The sequence below is a fragment of the Nanorana parkeri genome, unplaced genomic scaffold (assembly GCF_000935625.1).
Source record: "Nanorana parkeri isolate BGI_ZX_2015 unplaced genomic scaffold, ASM93562v1 scaffold1113, whole genome shotgun sequence".
NCBI classification, from domain to species: Eukaryota; Metazoa; Chordata; class Amphibia; order Anura; family Dicroglossidae; genus Nanorana; species Nanorana parkeri.
The window spans coordinates 153,184-175,532 of NW_017307381.1; the positions used below are offsets into that span (position 1 = coordinate 153,184).

Sequence of the window (22,349 nt, forward strand, 5' to 3'; positions counted from 1 at the left end):
CAGGGGTCCTCAAACTTTTTAAACATGGGGCCAGTTCACTGTCCCTCAGACATTGCTGGGGGCCGGATCATAGTCCCAGAACAAAGGGGGAACGTTAGTGAGCAATTGCTGTGCGTTCCAGCAGCTGCTGCTCTGGTGTGAATAAGCCCTTATTTAGAGGGTATATATGAATATTTTTAACAACTTCTTTAATAAACAAAACATTTTTTTAATACAATTCATTTCTCTTAGCCTGGAACATGTACTAGCATGATTTGTTATTATTTTCTACAGCTCAAGTATTTGTTATTTATTACAATGAATGGGCATGTAGACTGCCCGGTCTTACCTCTCTACAGCGGCGTGCAGCTTTGGGAGAGGCAGGGAGATGATATCACTTCATATCCCAGTTCTCTTCTTATTGGCCGCCCTGTGCTGGCTTAAGAGCCTGTGCTGGCATGCACCCAAAGTTGGAGGGGCGCAGCTGCACTGGTGTTACGCTGCTAAAGGAACCAAGGCATTTGGTTTGCCTCGGCATGCGCCCTGAGATGAGAGCCGCAAGGCGTGCGCAAGTGGGCGTGGCTTATTTAGAGAGCTCCCGGCCGGCCGTTTTTTGACAACGGCCGGCCTGGAGGTAGTAAAGGTAGGGGTCTGCAGCTCCCCGGCCTTGACACACGAATGGGCTGGGCCAAGGGCCCTGGCGGGCCGGATGTGGCCCGCGGGCCGTAGTTTGAGGACCCCTGCTTTAACCCCTCCCCACTCTGCTATAAAAATGTGTTGTGCTTCTATCCCCCTTAGAAGAAATATTACATCACTTCCTGTATGTGTCACAGCCTGTCACCAGGAGAAGAAGAGAAGAGTTCCCAACAGGGACACAGACAGCAATAAAAACCTGACAGATATATGTAAAACAAATAAAAAAATACTGCAGTTGCATTTTAAATTCTGTGGACAGTATGTTATATTAATCTTCCTGTAACTGCAGAGCTAGACTTACTGACATGGCATGCTGGTGTTTGTAGTCCCACAGCAGCACCCAAGCTACAGATTGCCTAGCAATGCGCAGTATCACAGACACAAGCATGTCACCCAGCAACGTGCACCCATGACTCCAATACCCGCACAATACACAAGGAACAACAGCTGGGACTGTTGCCAGGGACAGACAGAGATGTACTCATTGTTGGGGGCCACAAGTACTGTCATGCAGAATCACTGCTGTAGCCATGGACTTCAGGTGCTTCCGGGTCCTTTCCAGTCATGTGACTCGGCTGCCAAAACAGTCAACGAGCACCACCTGGTGGCCACCAAGAATACCGCACGCAGATTATGTTCTGCGTGCACGCAAGTGGGCGTGGCTTATCTAGAGAGCTCCCGGCCGGCCGTTTTTCTACAACGGCCGGCCCGGAGGTAGTAAAGGTAGGGGCCTTCAGCTCCCCGGCCTTGACACACGAACGGGCCGGGCCAAGGACCCTTGCGGGCCATAGTTTGAGGACCCCTGCTCTAGTTGATCAATTTTATTAGTGTACATTTTAAACTGATCCTTTTTGTAATTTTATTCATTAGCTGCAAAAAAAACCCTAAAAAAAACGGTAACGTGTTTCCCCCCCCCATACATAAGCTTTATCTCAGTGTGATACAAATGGCTATATGAAGGTAGTAGGCGCAGATTGGTTGTCAAAACCAATACCGATGTAAAGAATGTGTTCAATCTGAACTTTTGGAGCAATGTATTACCGTTTATGTTTTTAATAAGTGTGGAGTATACTTGTAATCATGTTTATTATATTGGTTTTACGTGCGACTTAATACTCCTTTCTATATGGACACCAATAAAATCCTCACAACTAGATTCAGGCGTTCTAAATAATGCCTTCGATGTGGTGTCCGATAATTGTATCTATGCTGCATTGATTCAATTTGATTCAATTTTGATTTTTACAGGTAGAGTTGAGATTTGCATATACTTTTAGTTGCCTGTATCTCGTGTTGTTTTTATTTATTTAATTTTTTCATGATAACCTCTGCTAATACATTTTCTCTATACAAATGCTCAGTTTAAATTGCAAAGGTTAGTGATAGCTTTACAAGTAAAGTTAACAATTGGCTAGTAATGCTTTTGAAGTGAATACATAGCTGGACTAAAGGGTAGGTTTTTTCCCACTCCCTCCAAATTCTTTATTTATCAAACTCGACAATGAACAAGCAGAGTAATAGACACTTTCCAGGAGTGTATGTAACATACAATTGTATTAATAACCATTAGTCCACAAACAGCAGGAAACGAAGATACAGTATAAAACATCCGGCACCCCCAAAAAACACTAATAAATCCTAAAACCTGTGCAGTCATTAGCAACATGTTTTCTTTTTTAACATCATATAATTACAGGTAGGGCTGCCACTCTGACAGCGCCAACAGCTATCCGATTATTGTGGATAGATTTTTGAGAGGACAGAGGGCATCCTATACCATCGGGTTATCTAAGTTGTCTCCTGATACCTGTTACATATGGATGCTTTATGAGCAAAAAACACAATCCGGTCAAGCTGTGCGTTGGAGAACTAGAGGGATAAAAAGTATTCAATAGCAATTGATAGGCATATGAGTGCGTCCCACGAACCAAGGCCCGACCCCACACAACTCCTCGAACGAAGTACGTGGTCTATGGAACGGATCTGCTTGAGGCAGGGATCTTAAAAAAAAATATGAAAATTGTAGAGACCACCAAGGGTTAGGGACCTGGAATTCCTCTGTGAGTGTAGACATCTTTCCAACGCCCTTCATGAAGAAACTGGTAGGCAACATCCAGTCCGTACGCCCTCCGATTGTGAAAGACTTTGTCAGTGAAGCCAGAGAGGAATTCTGGATGGCCCATGATTGGAGTCATGGGGAGAGGGCATATAGGAGAGACCACACATCGTGTAGTATTTGAGAACCGCTAGAATGGTAGGGCCAGTAAGCGGATGTTGAAGTAAAGGGGTAAGAAGACCTGGGTCTAACCAGGGAGCCCCCCGTAGGGGAAAATCCAAACTCTGCTGCTCTATGTGGACCCAAAGCTTGACTCCATCATGTCTGCATCAGTCCACTACTCATGCCAAGTGAGCGGCAATATAATAGAAGTCCGGGAAACCAATGACGCCCTGTGGTTTAGCATGTTGCAGTATATTGCTTCTGATCCTGGCTGATTTTACCTTGCCAAATAAACTGGATAAAGGCTGATTGAATAGAACGCAGGTAATACCGGGGCAAACTGATAGGCAAGTTTTGGAAAATATATAATAAGCGGGGCATTACATTCATTTTCAAGACATTGCAACGTCCAAACCATGAAAATGTCAATGTCTTCCGTTGTTGTAATTCTGTGCTTAAAGAACGCAAACACGGGAGAAAATTCAGTGTGAATATATGAGCAAGATCAGACTGAATAAACGTACCCAGATAACGTATGGCCTGAGTTGCCCATCTAAAGGTGAAATTAGATTGGAGTAGTCCAAAAAGTGGTGTAGCCAAGGACACATTCAAGGCTTCCAATTTCTGCAAGTTAACTTTAAAGTTGGAAAGTGAGCCAAAAGTCTGCAACTCCAAGAGTAGGCTTGGTAAGGACGTGTGTGGGTTGGCTATGTAGAAAAGGAGGTCAGTCATCTCTATACGCTGCTAGTTTGTGGTGTTACCCCCTCAATCGAAGCCCCTGGATGTCCGGATTCTTCGGCACATGACAAAAATCAGGAAGGAAAGAGAGGACAACCCTGACGAGTGCCATTCGTAATAGAAAAAGGTGAGGAATTATGACCATTGACCCTAACCGTCGCTGAAGGCAAAGGATATAAAGCTTCAACCACTTCTGCAATTGCATGGTGAGGCCTATATGCAAGAGAATCCAATGAAGAAAATCCCATGGCAAGCACTTTTTCTGCGTCTGTGGACAGTAGCCTCATCGGAGTCCCCAGCACATTGGCCTCATAGCCTGAAAGTATGCCACGGATGTAGCTCTTATGCGTTACCCAAACCATCAACAGGTTCTCATCAGAACCCACATTGAGTTCAAAGAAAAAGAGGACAACCCTAAGGCAACCACTGCCTTAAGTGCTGGATCTTGGATCAGAGATTCATTCGTTCCTGATCAGAATATTGGTCCAACAATTGCCAGGGTACTGTTTTAGATAAAAGTATGCTGACCCCCTTCGATTTGGAAGATGGAGAAGGATTGTGGTACACCGTGGGAAAACGATGGTTATGAAGCCTAGGGACAGTATCCACTCTGAAATGTGTCTCTTGAAGAAAAGCTATATGTGCTTTGTCTCCACAGTTCTCTCAAAAGTATGGAGGGCTTTTCGGGGACATTTAAGCCTTTTGCATTCCAGGAGACCATTTTGATGGTCATGAGGAGAGCAGGTAACAGTGAAATGGATCTGAACCACAACTGGGTTCACACAAGATGTCTGCTGCTGTTCCTAATTATGTCGTTTTCGGTGCACCGGAGAGAAATCACAAACTCAGGATTAAGGTTTATGACGCATCTACTTTATTCAGGGAGGTCTCTCTCCTTTATATACAGATAACAGGAGAGTGCTCGTCACACATATGCCCACCTCTGTTATCTCTAAATGTCTTGTACTATTGGGCAAACTAGAGGGGCTGTTAGTTAGAGTTTTGTGATGTGTCCACGGCAACAGGCCTCGTCCTTGATCATCATGACTGGGGCTGGCTTTCTTTGGGTTTTCTGGCTTTCCAGCCCCTTTGCTACTAACAGCAAGTTGGCCATGGTCATGGATCGGTATTCTGGTCGGGCCTGTAACAGGCCTTTCCGAATGTCCTCTCTGAGGCCCGCAACAAAGGCAGAGGAGAGCATTTGGGAATGTGCCCTCTGGAATTGGGAAAACCCCAGGTCAGAAAAGGCCTGCATAAGTCGGGTGTGGTATTTCTCGACTGATTCTCCCTTCTCTTGTGTGATGTCTTGTACAGTAGTGGCCTGGTCGGCTAGTTTATCTTTGGCCCACTCCTGTAATTGTGCACAAAAATCTAGGCCCGAGGAGTAGGAGATATCCTTCCCTAGGCGGCTGTCATCTAGGGCAGTCTCCATCACGGGCCAGTAGGTGTCACCTGCTTTGATTTGGCACAGGCTCACCAGATCTCTCCAGGTGGCCGAGTAGGTTTTTTGGATCTGGGCTATTCTACGGAGTGTCCTCGGCGCGCTCCCGAATACAGGATATCTCTCTTGGTTACGCATAGCAACGCTGAAAGCTGAGTAAGGAAAGTCACAAAGCTAGGAAGCAAATGAAACAAATTCAAAACAATTTAAAACATAGAAAAAGGACATTTTCTTGATCCATATTCCTTCACAACAGAGCAATCGGGGAGGGCCCTGAACCCAGATGAGGGAAAGAGGAGACAAGAAGGGGAGGACCAGAGAGAGAAAGGAGAGAAGAGAGGACTAGTTGAAATAAAGCAAGCAAGAGTCAAAGGTGTACAAGAGGAGACCGAAACAAAGGAAAAAAGGGGAGAACTAAGTCTCCAATCTAAATCCCTTCACCCGAACGGCAAAGTGGTTACCACGGTGGGGCAGTATGTAGGCACTTCCGAGTTCAGCACCCAGGTTAGCATAGGGTAGATGTGATGTAGGAAATGCAAAACAAACAGACAGTGCCTTGTACTTGTGTATTAACGTTTATTAAAAATGAACATGGAAATTGACGTAAAAAACTACTCATATGGTAATAGCTAGATGGAAGGTACAAGGCAGATTCCACAAAAGCTACCTCGCTCGCTGACGCGTTTTCAGGGGATATTCCCTCTTCTTCAGAGCTAACAAGTTATAAAATAGGATACAAATAGAGTGGGTGAACACCATGTGACCACAAATCAAACCTACTCAATCAGATGCAGCTGATCACCGTCACTTCATCAATAGAAGTTGAGCAGTGTGTAGTCGCAGTAGAATGTGCTGATTTGATACAGTGGATGAATAATGAACTAATCACTCACCTCCGACTTGATAAACAGCACCATAAGTTTTGAGACATTTAAATCACCCGGCAAATCAGCGGTACACGTGGGCATGTCCGCAAAATAAGAGTGGTCATATCCAGTACAGGCATTTGTATGTGAGTCGGAACAGGTAAGTTTTTTAAGTGTAACTCCAGCCAAAAATTATTTTTTTCGTTTTGGATAGCATAGGGAAGGGTCACGTTTGTTTTGCTTTCTGTTCATATTGTTCAGAAGATTATAATATAATAAAAAAATGTTTTTATTTAAAATGACACACCAAAAAAAAGTTATTTTCTATTTTTAATTTTATTTTATTAAGCTTTTTATTTCTTGTTTTTTTATTGGCTATTGCATCTGCCCACTGCCTGCTGTCAATCAGCAGAGTAGGGGTCTGAAGGAGAAAGTTCTCTATCAGGTCCTCCCATGCTGATTGACATCAGGCAGTGTGCAGGTGCAATAGCCAGCTTGCTATTGCATTTTACAATACCAATAACAGGCTGGGTATGGCTCCCAGCCTGCAATGAAGAGGAGGCAGGGGGCGGGGCAAAGGAGCCGCGGCCGTACCAGCAGAGCGGAGGACCGCCAACACAGGCGTTGAGAGCAGTGGGGATTTGTAGGGACACAGGCCGCTGCAGCCACAGTTCTCCTAAATGCAGATGCCGGTACATTTAGGAGGACTGTGGACCCCGGTTCATAAGTACGGATTATCCGCAAGACGGACGTCCATAACCCGGGGACTGCCTGTACTCGAAGCTCTATCTGACCGCCACACACATGTAGCAGGGAATGAGACAGCCGAAGGCATAGTGGGCCTGCCGATTGGAGATGGGCGTTATGTATAACACAAGCATTACAAACTCTCCAAAACAAAGCAGTCAGCCTCGAACGCAACGCCATCACACCAGTACCCATGTGACAGAGGCGGGACACAACTCACAGCCAGCCAATCAGTGCCAGTATCTCACACCTTCAGCACGGACAGAGAGGACGAGCACAACTGGAAATATACACTGAGTTGCCAGATTATTATGACCACCCCATCAGTACTTCGTTGGGCCACGAGATGACTCCACGAGATGACTTCGTTGGGCCGCCTCGTGACTCCACGAGATGTTGAAAGGTGATGCGAGGAATCTGACACTGCACTGTTGTCCTTCTGTTGTCTTGTACCAGTCTTGCCACTCTCCGTTCTGCCTTAACATTGACTAGTCGCTGACGGCCACAATTCGCACGTTCAGACCCAGATTTTTGGCTGACAGTCCAGTCTTTAAACACTTTAACAACAGCTGCTCTTGAACATTTAACGAATTCTGCTGTTTTGCTGATACTCGCTCCATGGTTCCGAGCGCCAACAATCATCCCACATTAAAAGGCTGTTAAATCGCGTTGTTTACCCATATCTTCAGAAAAAAATCACTTCTACTGTCGTGGTAAACAACCTGCTTCCCTATTTATAATGGTCTGGCCCTCTAGCAACTTCAGCGCACAATTATAGCTAATTATAGCTAATTTGCCTACAAACGTCAGGTGGTCATAATAATCTGGCCACTCAGTGTATATCAAAAAGAACATGCCAAGTCCTAGATAAATAAACGGCATGGCATCGGACCCCACAGTTATCAAAGCGGACACCGCCCGGCAGCGTATCCAAGGGCAAAAACAAAAAGAAAGGCCCTAGGAGGCTAACAGATTTCTACCCCATGCTGCCCTCCTCCGGCAGACAAAATGGCACCTCAGTGACACACGAGAAGGGAGCCTTGGACGCTTGTTCTACCGGCAGCTCTCACTCAGACATGGAGCAGAGCACTGCAGGCACGATCACACAGGGGGAAGAGATCTCCAAACACCCAGCCACATCACGGCTGAACTCCCCGCAATCCAAAGGCCCTGTAAGTAAAAAACAGACTGTTGCTGCTACTTCTATGCCACAGGGTCCCCCTGAATCAGTGACTTCTCTAGATGCCCTCCCTGCATCCTCTAATCCAGTGCTTCTTAAAGTGTGGGTCGCGACTCCATATGGGGTCCCGCAAGTGAACAGGGGGGTCGCGATCCGAGTCCCCGGCCAAGACCGCCATAAGGGGGGTATGGCCGTTACTTGTGTGAAGGGCCCAGGCAGCCGAGGAGGACCAGCCTCTGAAGCATTCATAAAAATTATTCTCTTTTCCCTGCACATGGAGCTACAACAGCACTTTAAATCCTCAGTACACTCTCTAAAATCCCAAGTGTCTGACCTGGGGGAGCGCACAGATGGTGTTGAATCATATCTGAGTGATTACGCGTCAGCCTTTAACAACCTTGTGGAGGCATACTCTGACCAACTTCAAGACAAGGTTGTGGATCTGAAAGACAGATCTAGACGCAATGACATTAAGTTTAGGGGGATGCCTCTGACCTTCCTAGGTTTGTTCAGACCCTGCTCGCCACTTTGCTTCCTCAACATCCACCGGCTGATTTGATCGATAGGGCACACAGATTATTTAAACCCAAAATCTACCAACTTCGATGCCCAGAGACTCCATCGCCAGAATAAGGGCTGCAACAACTAATCGACATAATGGATTATTGAAAAAGTTGTCAACTTTTTCAATCATCGATTAATCGGCTTCCGATTGGTTGGCCCTGTTCACGGCTCCACACACGCTGTGCTCCACACCTCATGCTCGCCGCTGCCAGACCCGCCCGCATCCACACGCCGCACCTCCTCCCTGCCTCACGCTCTCCGCCCGTCCAAATCCACGATCGCCACAGGGACGTGGGGAGAAGAAGTAAGAAGGAGCAGGTGTGTGCGGATGACAGCCGCCAATAGACAGGCCCGATCTCAGAAACAAGTTGCTGGTAGACTGCTCAGGTAAGCCTGCACTTTCCCACACATGGTGCTCTATAATGTATTGCTGGGATTTGTATTCTTCTATAGCTGATGGTACATTGTGCTGTATATTATACAGCACAATGTAACCATTTTTTAAAATGCATTTTATTTTTTAACCGATTCATCGAACTTAATAATCGTCTAACTAATCGATTTTGAAAATAATCGTTAGCTGCAGCTCTAGCCAGAATCCACTTTTTCCACATGAAAGAGAAGGTGATGTTTCTAACCAAGCAAATGCAGTCACTTCCAGATCATTACTCCAATATATTGCTTTTTGCTGACATCTCGGGTGCCAGAGCCCAGAAGCGAAGAGAATATGCTGCGGTCACGAAGGCATTCGGTGAAAACAAGATCCCCTACAGGTGGGGCTTCCCCACTAAGCTTCTTGTCTCCTATCAAAATAAGATGGTCCCCTTTGTGAATCCGATGGAAATGGCAAAATCTCTGCAAGCCTGGGGTATTAATGTTTCCACTCCCCAACTGTCCTCCACTCACAAGCTTCCACAACGTGTCCTGAAGGACTGGTCCACTCGCTGACTCCCCATCTGCAACCCGATGGATACCTAGTGCTACACCTTTATACCAGACGGTGTTGTCCGCACTTACTCAGGATACTGTTCCCGCTGATTGTCTGGAATCCTACTGCCCCCAAACTTTTGTGTGCTATGCATACTTTTAGGGTAACACTTGGTTGTTTCTCTCCCGTTAATTGAAGGACACAGGGCAACACATCGTAGATCCTGAATGGTAGGGTGTATCGCCACCTGCAGGAGTAGGACGCTAGGCACACAACTAAAAGACAAGACAGCCTAGGGGCGGCCCCTGCTGGTGGCCCAACTTGCTGACAAGTCTCCAGGTTTTGGCCTAGCGTCAGGAGTAAGGAGCTAAAAAAATTTCTCTGGAGAATTTTTTTCCTTTCTTCCGTTTGACTTGATTTTTCTTCTAGCAAGTGTCCCCAGGGCGACAAGCTGGATGACTGTAGATCCTTGTAGTCTCCCCTGGGTGACCGACGAGCGCATGCAGACTCTGCTACGGTGGGTCGGCTGCGATGGGTGGTCCTCCCCGACGCCTATGGGATTCGTCCCGGGGGGGCTCTCCCCGCAGGCTGGCGACGCCGCGGCTACGGTCGGGGGCGTTCTCCTACCGGTACCCTGCTTATCCTGGATCCTGGCGATGGTTTCCGGTCTTCCCTAGTTACTCATCCCTCTATAACTTAAATAATTCCCCCCCTGTCCCTAAGCCTACTTTGGAAGATATTGCTAAATTTTTAGACTCAGTGCATCTCCCTTCACTCCCTCCTCATTTTGCAGACTACCTAACGGAGCCCTTCTCTATTGCGGAAATCACTAAGACACCGGTTATACCTGATGATTTTACCTTAAATCATTCTCCAATATCTTAGCCCCTCACATTTGCGAATTGACTAATTGGTCAGGGAATTGGTCAGCTCCCCAAAAAATCCTTAGAAGCTATTGTTACTATTCATAAACCTGACAAACCCATGGACGATCCCGCTAACTACAGACCCATCTCACTACTTAATACTGAATTAAAAATGTATGCCAAATTAATTGCTAACAGACTCCTACGTATCATACCTTGCCTTGTCCATCCAGACCAAGTTGGTTTTGTGCATGGCAGGCAAGCCCCGGATAGCACTTATGAGGAGACTCATAAACTGAATACTCAAAACTGCCTTCCCTCTGTTGTGGAAATTTTATTTGGACTATTGTGGATGTTTTTATTAGGATGTGTTTTTAGTAGATTGTATATGTGAATATTGTCATCATGTCTCTCTGTCAGGTTTACCAGGTTATTCTCTATGGAGCGTGGCCGGGGTTAATCAGCACTGAGGATAAACCATTGGAGTGTACATATTCCTATGGATGTGGAGACGCGCTGCTGTGCGCAGAGGTCAACTCCGGTAAATGGTCCGTGTGCTATGTGCTGGGCTGTTGGCCGGGGGAGATTAATGTGTATTGCGGAGCGGTGTCCTCTTCGCAAGTGTATAAATGGCGGCGAGGGCCCCTGTGCACAGATTTATTCGCTTGGCGGGGATGTATTTGCTTTGAGTACACGGTATCATTTGGATACATATCTGCCTTTATGAAGGAACATACGCTCATGTCTTTTTTAGTGTGTCTGATCAACACATTGGAAAGAATATGGCGTTTTCCTTGCAGATAAACTCACATTCATTGGAATAGTAGTATAGTTCTATTGGGCATTGTTCACTGAACAATGGCTAATAGAATTCGCACCAGTGGTAACAGCGGGAGACTGTGCACATTGTGCTGCACGTTCACGAACATATACTCCCCTTTTCTATTGTCTATTCAAATGTATACATGTGTCTCATTGGCTGACTCTCTGTTAGGTGAATGTATTGAGGAATTGATTGGCTGTTGTGGCAATCTTTTTCTGCTGTTATCCCTTTTGCCCTATAAATAAACGGAGCTCCCTGCACCAGGCAGGACTTTCTACTGAGCATCCAACGTGAGAACAGCTTGTGTCTGTTTTACTTGGTACCGCTGAGCGCGCTCCATCATATTATACCAAAGAGCTGAGAACTGTGCTTTTTTAGCGCAGTGGATTTCTATGCGCATGAGCGTATATATTAACCACCTTCCGTCCATGGCCGTTTGCGAAAGGCCGGACGGAAGTCTGCTAGGAGCGGGAGGGCGTCTTAAGATGTCCTGCCCCTCCCCCCTCTAGTGTGCGGCACTCGAGAGGGGAAACTGTGAGCATGTAAACAGCCAGCGATGGCTGTTTACATACAAGCGATCAGGCGTCTCTAGAGACGCCCGATCGCTTGCAGGAGCTGCGGGTGTGCGGACACCCCACCCCCCCGTACCTGCGCTCTAAAAGCTCTACGCTCTAAAAGCAGATCAAAGGGAGATCATTACTCAATTTCCCTTTGATCTAACAAACATGCGTCGGGTGCGCCTGTGTACGAAAACAACGATTGCGCCCATTATGCAGCACATGTTACATATCGCCGCGAACGTCTGAGTGAGAGCAATAATTTTAGGGCCATCAATCACTGATAACACTAAACTGATGAGTGTTAAAAACGTTTAAAGTGTCGCCTATGGCCAATTTTGTTTGCGGTCGTTTTCTGCGATTTTGCGGGCGCGTGCATTTTTTAAGGTTGACTTGTTTAGTGTCTATTTACCCGACGTGACCCCGTCTTTTATATTATACCAAAAAATTGGGGTGAAAATAAATGTTTCATAACATTTTATAGGGAAACATGTTTTTTTCAAAATTTAGGGTAATTTTTTTGTTATACAGTAAAAAATAAAAACCCCAGTGGTGATTAAATACCACGAAAAGAAAGCTCTATATGTCCCCCAAAAAAATTGTATGAAATTCGTATCAGTACAGCGTTGCATGACGGAATAAACGTCAGTCAAAGTACCGCAGCGCTGAATACTGAAAAATGGCCTGGCCAGGAAGGGGGTGAAACACCCCGGTCTTCAAGTGGTTAATATCCAGGACACCTCCTCCTCTCTTCAGATGCAGAAAAAGCATTTGATTGGGTGCACTGGGGATACCTCAAGGCCGTCTTAGAGAAATTTGGCATTACAAACGTTTTGGGCTCTGTTATTAATGCTCTCTGTACCTCCCCTAGTGCTAGAGTCTTGACTTCTGGACTCCTCTCGGCCCCTTTCACCATCAGTAATGGCACTAGGCAAGGTTGTCCCCTCTCTTCACTCATATTTGCCTTGGTAATGGAGCCATTAGCAGCAACTATTCAACAATCTCCAGACATCACTGACATTACCTCTGGGCGGTACACACAAAAAACTGGGCTTAATGCAGATGCCATCATCTTCTTTACCAACCCTCTTGCTTCCCTTCCTGTGGTGTAACATATTCTTACTCATTTTAGAGATATCTCGCTATTTGAAGTTAATAAAGCCAAATCCCAAATGTTGCTAATTAATGTCTCTCCCCGACTTTAAAAGACTCCTTAGTACTCTTTCCCCTTTCTCTTGGGCACCCTCTGACTCCTGACTCCTTCACATATCTGGCCATGCAAGTAGCATCACCTAGTTTGAATGTCTTCCTTCTAAACTGTATCCTTCTTCCACAACGTGTTAAACATTATGTAAAGACCTCTGTCATTCTCCAGGTTCATGGGCAGGTAAAGTTACTTTGATTAAGATGTTTTTGCTTCCCCTTATACTATACTTATTTCGAACTGTGCCAATCCCCTATTGCCCTCAGACCTAAGAGCTCTGCAAAGCACCATTTGACGCCTTCATCTGGGATAGTAAGAAACCTAGGATCCCCAAAATGAGCCTATATACCCCTAAATCTCATGCAGGACTGGGTGCCCCTGACATAACCAAATATTACAAAGCCACAATATTTGATTAAACCCGACACTGGTGGTCCTCTTCCTCAGATAAGCCCTGGAAACACTTAGAACAAGTAGCAGTCTCTATGGATCTGCACCTATTGCTGTGTACTGTACTGTTCAATTGTACTCTGGCAAAATCCTTTCGGTATACAGTCACTGCCGCCATCAAAGTATGGACCTCCCCTAGTTCTATTTCCCCATTGTCTGATGGGCATGTGTTTAAAAATATCCCTATCTCTACATTGGACCATGTTCTAGATGACCCGGGTATCTCTCACTGATGCTTTTTAGGTATTACTGGACTTAGTCAGCTGTTCTCTGGCTGTGCTTTAGACTCTTTTGAATGCCTGTGCCGGAAATATTGTATACCTGTCAAAGATTTTTACAAATATCTTCGGCTCAGACACTTCCTGAATACTGCTCAAATTAGAGATACTCCTCTCCACAGGCAGGCCATCTCCTTTTTTTACTAAGGCTACCCTGCACATGATAGGTATTTTTTTTTTTTTTTTTTTAAATAAATCAAATGTTGACATTTTCTAAATGGTCCCCCGCCAATGAAAGGTGTTTTTTTTTTTTTTTTTTTAAATAAATCAAATGTTGACTACTATGGAGGACACAAAACTCCCCCGCCATGGAATGGTGGGAAAAATAATTGGGGTTTACTTTATCTGCTACACAATGGCATCACACTATATCTTGGCCCTTAAAGGCTTCATGGTGCCTGTCACACTTGGAATCCATCCAAAAGCTGCTCCACAAATGGTACTAGACTCTACACAGGTTAGCCAAAATCTTTCCGTCTACTTCTTCACTATGTTGGCGGCAATGTGGCCAGATAGGCACACTTCCTCATATTCGGTGGCAGAGTCCTTTGCTTTAACTGTATTGGGACATGTCAGTACAATTATTCACCTTCCTTGCAAACCCTGCCCGCAATTGGCTTTGTTGGGTGTCGGAATAACTGACTGGCCTCTTCCCTCCGGTATCTTTGTAGCGCATACCCTTGTTGCAGCTAGACTTGCCGTTGCCAGACTATTGAAACAACCGACTGTTCCTTCCTTAACCACTTGCCGTCCACATGTTGTAAAAAAACGGACAGACGGCAAACTCCTATTGGAGGGTTGCTGTAATTAAATTGCTTTTTTTTCCTGCTCGCGTGCGTCGGGCAGAAAACAAACAGTTGCTCACATACAAGCGATCAGCGGCTCTATAGCTGTCCGATCGCTTGTGTGTGCTGCCATACACGACACCCTCCCTTCCTGCAGTACCGCCGTCCCACCTTCAATCCAGGGCTCCGCTGCCCCATCTGGGGCCTGGGAGGGTGTCAGGAGGAAGATGAGAAGAAGATCAGCATCTTCCTCCTTGCTGAGCTCCCTCCGACGTCTGAATGCAGAAGTGATGTGTATTACATCACTTCTGCATTCAGCTGGCATTCCTCTGGCTGCTATAGCCAGAGAAGAAGCTGAAGCAGATCCTTTGCTTCATCAGCTTCTTTGGGGGTCCCCAGGTGACATGGCACTTAGAGACCCCTTATTTCTCCATAAAGAGGACCTGTCAGTGTGCCTGTGCTATCACATAGGGGGATTGTTAGCCCCCTATGTGATAGCAATAACATTAAGTGTAAAAAAAAGTCAGATATAAAGAAATGTAAAAAAAAACATAAAATGTTTAAGTCCCCCACCCCCACGTATACGCATATATAAACATAAATGCGCATCAGGTGCGCCAACGCGAGAAAACGCCAATTGCAGTACACATGTTACATACCGCAGCAAACGTCGGAGTGAGAACAATCATTTTAGGGCCATCAATCACTGATAACATTAAGCTGATGAGCAGTAAAAGCTTGTAAAGTGCCGACTATGGCCAATTTTGGGTATTGAAGTGTTTTGAGGTTTCACAGGTGCACACAATTTTAAGGCTTGGCATGTTTGGTGTCTATTTACCCGACGTAACCCCGTCTTTTATATTTTACCAAAAAATTGTGTATTAATAAATGTTTCATAATTGAATATAGGGGAAACAGTTTTTTTCTCTCCTGTTCATTGATCGTAATCCTGAATGGTAGGGTATATCGCCACCTGCAGGAGTAGGACGCTAGGCACATAACAAAAGACAAGACAGCCTAGGGGGGCCGCCCCTGCTGGTGGCCCAACCCCCCACTTGCTGACAAGTCTCCATTTTTTTGCCTAGCGTCAGGAGTAAGGAGCTAAAAAAAATTATCTGGAAATGTTTTTCCTTTCTCCCGTTTGATTCATTTTTTCTTCTAGCAAGTGTCCCCAGGGCGACATGCTGGATGACCGTAGATCCTTGCAGTCTCCTCTGGGTGACTGACCAGCGCATGCTGACTCTGCCACTGTGGGTCGGTTGTGACAAGTGGTCCCCATTGACGCCTATGGGTTCGTCCCGGGAGGTGCATATAACAGGGGGTCCTGGCCTACCTGTCCCAGCGCTCTCCGCATGCTGGTGACGCCGTGACTACAGTCGGGGGCGTCTTTTCTACCGATGCCCTACTCGTCCTGGATCCTGGTGATGGAGTCCGGCCTCCCCTCCGTGGGGTATGTATGTGGGATCTGCGGTGAATGTGTCATGGGGACCAGGAGTTAAGGTAAGCTTTGGGGCTGTGCTGTTCTTGATCACAGCTGCAGCCTCCTGTCTTCCCCCTCCCCCCTGCCTCATGGTGCTCGGGCTTCGGTGGGCCATGGCTGGCGGTAGGCTCCTGTGCAGGCTACATCTGAGGGGACTTGAGGATGTGGGCAGGCACCCTTTCTAACTGTCACTTCCGCCCAGGCTTCCGCCCAGGCTTCCTCTCGGCCTCGGGCGGATGGGGAGTGTCTTCCTTTCGGCCTGGGACGCCGCAGGAGAAAGACCCAGGGTGCAGCTGTCCTCCACCTTGCAGAGTCGGTGCTGGGCTGAGACAGTGACGCTGGGGGTCGTGAGTAGTCCGGGGTCTCTCTCTTGCCTGTGGTAGTCTCCGGTCTGTGGGGCGATTTGTGTGGAGTGTGCCATGGATCGCACGGATGATTCATCTGCGTTGCCTTGTGAGGGCTGTGGTCTGCGCTCTGCGGACCCCTCTAGGCCCCCTCTTTGTGCGACCTGTGCGCCTGCGCTTCTTTGCCAGTCACCCGTGCGCCCCTGATCCTGGTGATTCATCGTAGCCTGATTCGTCCAGTGAGGATGAGGGCAGCGTCTACGCTCCTGGTTCAGGAACGTGAGATGGTCTCCGCGCTAGTCCGCGCTGTCAGGGAGACCCTTACGATGGAGGATGCTGCTAGCTCTTCCGCCAGTGCAGTTTGGGACGCATACGAGTAGACGTTCCGCCAAAGTGTTTTCCTTACATCTCCTTTTTTGGTGACTTTATTTATAAGGATTGGCAGCGACCTACCAAGTCCCTAAGCGTTTCTCGGTTCGCTATCCCTTTGAGGAGGCCTTTGTGTCGAAGTGGTCTTCTCCGCCTGCGGTGGACCCCCCTGCCTCTCGCTTAAACAAAGCCACGGTAATCCCGGTGGATGATTCTCCGTCCTTTAAGGACCCCACCGATAGTAAAGCTGAGACGCTTTCGCAGACTCTGTACTCTGTCTCGAGGGCGCTTATGCGTCTGGTTTTGGCTTCTGCCTTGGTCTCTCAGACTCTGACAGAGCGGGGTAAGATGTTGCACCATGGACTTGCGGAGGAGAATGTCTCTCCCGCTTACGTTGATTTGGCGGACCAGTTGGTGCAAGGCCTTAGGTATGTCTGCAATTCGGCCTTGGATGCGGCGCCCTTGGTGTCAAAGCCGTCGATGCCTGCGGTGACGCTTGGCCGGTTGCTTTTGCTTAAGTGCTGATCAGGCTTCAAAGAAAGCTCTGACGGAATGGCCCTTTACTGGGGACCGACTATTTGGTTCCACCTTGGATGAGATCATTAAGGATCTGACGGGGTAAGAGTACCTTTCTTCCCCAGGTGCGCAAGAAGGAGCAGCGCCGGAAGCCTGGGCCCACTTTCTTCGCTCACATGCGGCTTTTTCGCCCCCCTCCGACAAGGGCGGGAAGTTTAACAAGCCCTCCTCTTCAATATCTTCCAAGCGTCCATGGCAGAATAAGTCTGCAAAACCCGCTGGCCCAAGTCTGCCAAGCCCGCCGGCAAGCCCCAGTCCGCATGAAGGTCGTGCCCCGACTCTGGTTCCCAGGGTGGGGGCGCGCCTTCGGCTCTTTGCAGATTTTTGGTTGGCCCACGTCGCCGACACTTGGGTCCGGGAGCTGGTTTCTTCGGGCTACAAGATCGAATTTCTGTCCTGTCCGGGGAACCGGTTCTTCCCGTCCAACATGCGACTCTCCTCCGCGGTTGGCGGATCTCCGTCGCGCTGTGACGGACCTTTTGTCCCAGGGGGTGATCTTGCAGGTTCCGTCCTCGGAAAGGTTTAAAGGGTTTTATTCAAACCTATTTACTGTGCCCAAGAAAGAGGGGGTATGGCCCATCCTGGACCTCAAACATTTGAACACCTTTGTGCGGGTCCGTCGGTTCCGGATGGTGTTGATCAGTTCCGTGGTGGCCTGGCTTCGTCAGGGGATCTGCTGGCCTCCATCAACATCAAGGATGCCTACCTTCATGTGCCCGTTTGCGGGTCTCATCGGCGCTATCTTCGTTTCGCGGTGGGGAGCAGCATTTTCAATTTGTGACGCTGCCTTTCGGGCTGGTGTCAGCCCTGCGGGTGTTCACCAAGGTGCTTGCCCCGATTCTGGTGCTGTTGCGTTGCCGGGGGGTTTCGATCGTGGACTACCTGGATGATCTGCTTCTGCGGGCGGAGTCGCACTCCTGGTAGAAAGAAGGGGCTTGTGTTCCTACCTGGAGATCCGACTGGTTATAATTGCCCTGATTAAATTTGCATAATAGCTTACTTTATCCGATCCGTGACCAAAATAAACTTGTGCAACAAAACAGAGAATTTAACCCGTTAGAAGATAGCGGGTTAAGTAGCGGTCAAATTAAGGATCCGGACAAGTCAATGAATAGAAAAAAAGAGGATAATTTTATTGAAGACACATATACGTTTACACATTTAACTCATTAAATACCATTAAAACCATGGATAACATGCAGTCGCAAATTAAATGTGGATCGACCCTAATCAATATTGCACTTGGGTCCCCACCGTGGGGGGAAGTGACCGATGCAGCTATTACTTCGGTCCCTTCTCCTCCATCAATTCCCATATGTATGTCAACCTGCGTGAACTGCAAGGACCGGAGGAATGGTCCCGACCGTGGGGGAAGAGGAGGAGAAAAAAAGGGGAAAAGAGATTATCTTCTAGTTTCCCTACTTGGCTATAGTAAAAGATTCTGGACCGATCAGTGGTTGTAGTATTGATTTCCTCTGCTTTCCGTGGATTATATCGAATATATTAAAGATGTTGCCTGTTAACATGTTGTTTCTTGTGTCAATTTCTTCTTTTTTCGGAAAGGTTTATTATCACTTTACTTCCAGATTATGTTGTCTTCTGTTGCCTGTTTATTATTTGAAGATAAGTTCTCCTGTTATTTAGTATTAAATGTCACTGGCTTTGGTCTAGCCGTATGTGCAGTTAACTCCTTCCAATGTGTCCACAGTGAATTGCTCTAATTAGAGCGGTGAGGTGTGGTAATTCCTACAGTTTGTGGGGGAGGGGAGCTTCCCTACGGGCAGACTATTACTGGATTTTCTTCGATTAACCAAACGCCTGACTTTCTTCTCTTTCCTTGTGTGTCTAGTAACGAGCGTGGAGGTCATGAATCTCCACCTCAGAGTGATATTTGAATAATGCTTTTAAACAAATATATACAGCATTTATTATCACTTGCGTTACTGTAGCTTTTTTTCCCAAAGAGTGCGGGCGGTTTGGTGATTTTTCCAGTATGGTTCAATAGTCCACTTTGGTGTGAATACGTCTCGCTATTTCCTCCAGGGGGTGTTTATTGTAATCCAATCTCCGATAGCGAGTTCAAATGGTGTTTTTGTTCCGTGGATCCCTGGTGTTTGCCTGAATTCTCAGGATATGGTCTGCCCGTCAGTGAGAACCATCAACCCCAATTTCAAAATTTACCACAGTTTATCGAAACTTTCGCTGTTAGGTTTCCGGGTCATTCATCCACTTGTAGTGTGCTGACTGCACGTTTAATCACTGTCTATCTGTCGACGCGTTTCGCCCCTCCCATTGTACGGGGCTTCGTCAGGACATCAGGACACTCCTCTCTGGTGACGGCTCTGGAGGTCACGGTGCGGTCCTTGGAGGAGTTTGGTTGGCTCCTGAACCTCCGGAAGTCTTGCCCGGTGCCTTCTCCACGCCTGGAGTATCTGGGCCTGGTTCTGGACACTGTCGCGGCCCGGGTTTTTCTCCCTCGGGACAAACGCCTGAAACTACGTTCCAAAGTCCGGCTGCTGCGGACTCGCCGGTGGTTGCCCATTCGCTTTTGCATGCAGGTCCTGGGTCTCATGGTGGCCTCCTTCGAGGCGGTGTCCTTTGCACAACAACATTTGTCCGAGGGACCTGCTTTCCATCCTTCTTCACAGTCGCTGGCTTTGACGGTGTGGCTGTTGAGAGCCAGGTCCTGAAGGACCGGGGGTTGTCTGATGCGGACATTTCCACGATGCTTAGGGTGCGCAAAGCGGTTTCTCGTAAGATTTACCATCGCATGTAGAGGGCATATTTTGCCTGGTGTGAGGCTGGGTCCCTGCGCTTGTTTTCAGTCAGCAGAATTCTTGCGTTCTTGAGGCGCGGGGTGGCTCAGGGGCTGGCCTTGAGCAGGGTGAAGGGCCAAATATCTGCTTTGGCTGTGCTTTTCCCGCTGCCCGTGGCTTCCATCTGGATGAGGACATTGTCTAACCTTCCCTGTCCCCAAAGCCGGTTCATAGGAAGGAACGTGCTCTCCACTGTTTGGATGTGGTTCGTGCGCTCTGTGTGTATTTGGAAGCTATGGCTTCAAAATGGTATCCAATTCATTTCAGTACAGCGTTGCATGACGGAATAAATGACATTCTAAGTACCGCAGTGCTGAATACTGAAAATGTTTAACACCCCGGACTTCAAGTGGTTAAAAATGTTGATTGTCGTAATCAGGGCTTGAAAAATTTGATGGTGTCTCACCAGTCAGTCAAAAATGTCACCAGTCAGCATGACCGGACTATAGCCTTGCAATTCATGTTAAATTTTTTGGGGACAGATAGAGCTTTCTTTTGGAGGTATATAATCACCTCGGGAGGGTGTTTATTCTTTTTTTTTTACTATATAATGAAAAAAGTACCGTAAATGCAAAAAAAAAAAGTTTCCCTATGTTATGTTATAAAACATTTATTCTTACCCATATTTTTAGTAAATCATAAAATTCGGGGTCACGTTGGGTAAATAGACACCAAACATGTCAAGCCTTAAAATTGCGTGCGCCCGCAAAATCGCAAAAAACGCCCATAGGCGACAATTAAACCGCTTTTACTGCTCATCAGTTTAGTGTTATCAGTGATTAATGGCTCTAAAATTATTGTATTGTTCTCACTCCGACATTTGCGGCAATATTTAACATGTGAGGCACAATAGTCGTTTTCGCATGTAGGCGCACCCGACGCATATCTGCGTGTGTATGTGGGGGGCGGGGACTTAAAAAAAATGGGGGTTTTTTTATGCTTTATTTTTTTGATTCTTTAATTTTAGTATTTTTTTTACACACAGCTTTATTGCTATTACATGGGGGGCTAAGAATCCCCCTATGTAATAGCCAATTTACATGACAGGTCCTCTTTATGGAGACATCAGGGGTCTCCAAAACCCCTAATGTCACCTAGGGACCCCCAGAGAAGCTGATGAAGCACAGATCTGCTTCATCAGCTTCTCTAGCTGGAGAGAGACACTGAATGCAGGAAGTGATGTAGTACACATCACTTCCTGCATTCAGGGACTGAGAGGAGATCAAAGGGAGTTTGCATACTGGAAAGAAAGCTCTATCTGTCCCCAAAAATTGTATCAAATTAATTTTAGTACAGCGTTGCATGACGGAATTAATGACATTCAAAGTACCACAGTGCTGAATACTGAAAATTTGCATGACACTCCCTTTGATCTCCTGTCACAGAGCAGTGCCAGTCCCGGCCGCATCGGGCACAGCGGATCTCTGGACTCTTCAATGCCAGTGACAGCTGCTAATACAAGCAATTGAGCGTCTCTAGAGACGCCCGATCGCTTGAATGTAAGCTCCCAGCCGGCCGTGTATTTACAACGGCCGGCCGGGAAGCTGCTCGTCGGGCTCCACCGTCCTCTCGTCACAGACGAGTGGATTTTTCAAACCCTGGTCATAATACCAACTCTCATTTTGAATACCTCTTTGCTAGAGCACACCTGAGGGAATACAGGTTCCTTAAAGATTGGGATTGTTGGTTGCAGGATAGTAGGTGCACTACAAATTTATTTCTAACTTATTGATACTCTAAGGTCTAGCTAATACTTCTCTATGCTGTTATGTACCTCAACCTTGTACCGTCTTGCCTGCTTCTGGTACATGACCGTATGCCTTAGGAATACTTATTTCTGTGCTCAAGATTCGTATGCTCAGGTTGATATACATGTTTTATCTTTTTTACTGCCTCATTTTACGTTATCACCTCGTTTCTGTATATCTGTTTGTGTTTTCCTGCCCCCACTATCTTGTATGTTCTGCCTATTTTCCTCCTATCCCTAATGTTTAATGGAAACCAAAGACATACTAGTCATTGCATTTTTTGCTGCAATTCCCATTACTGAATGTTTTACCCTATTTTATATTAAGATGCTGTCTTCACTCTGTCCGATACCTAATACATAGTTTATATAAATGCTGTGTTGCTGTTTTGCACTTTGCCTATTATCCGACTTATGCTCTTTATGTCTATCCGGCAGTTTTGATCACTGTGTAAGGTCAGGGCCTTAGTTATGCTGTAATGTTGTCTTGTACTATGAAAAACCTTAATAAAAATGTATTGTAAAAAAACAAAAAGTGAGAAAAAAAGGGGGGGGGGGGGGAAATTACCCATATAAATACCTGTATTATATATAAAAAGTTGATTAAAATTGTAATCTATATATCTATAGATATATGTGATAAATAGATGCCATGCCGTTTGTTTTTTATCTAGGACTTCTCATGTTCTTTTCAATA

General features: G+C 46.6%; 1 protein-coding gene across 1 annotated transcript in view; it reads left to right on the forward strand.

The window, feature by feature from the left end:
• LOC108796423 (UPF0505 protein C16orf62-like) overlaps positions 1–22,349 on the forward strand; it is a 503,129-nt gene that overhangs the window by 75,171 nt on the left and 405,609 nt on the right. The window lies entirely within an intron of this gene.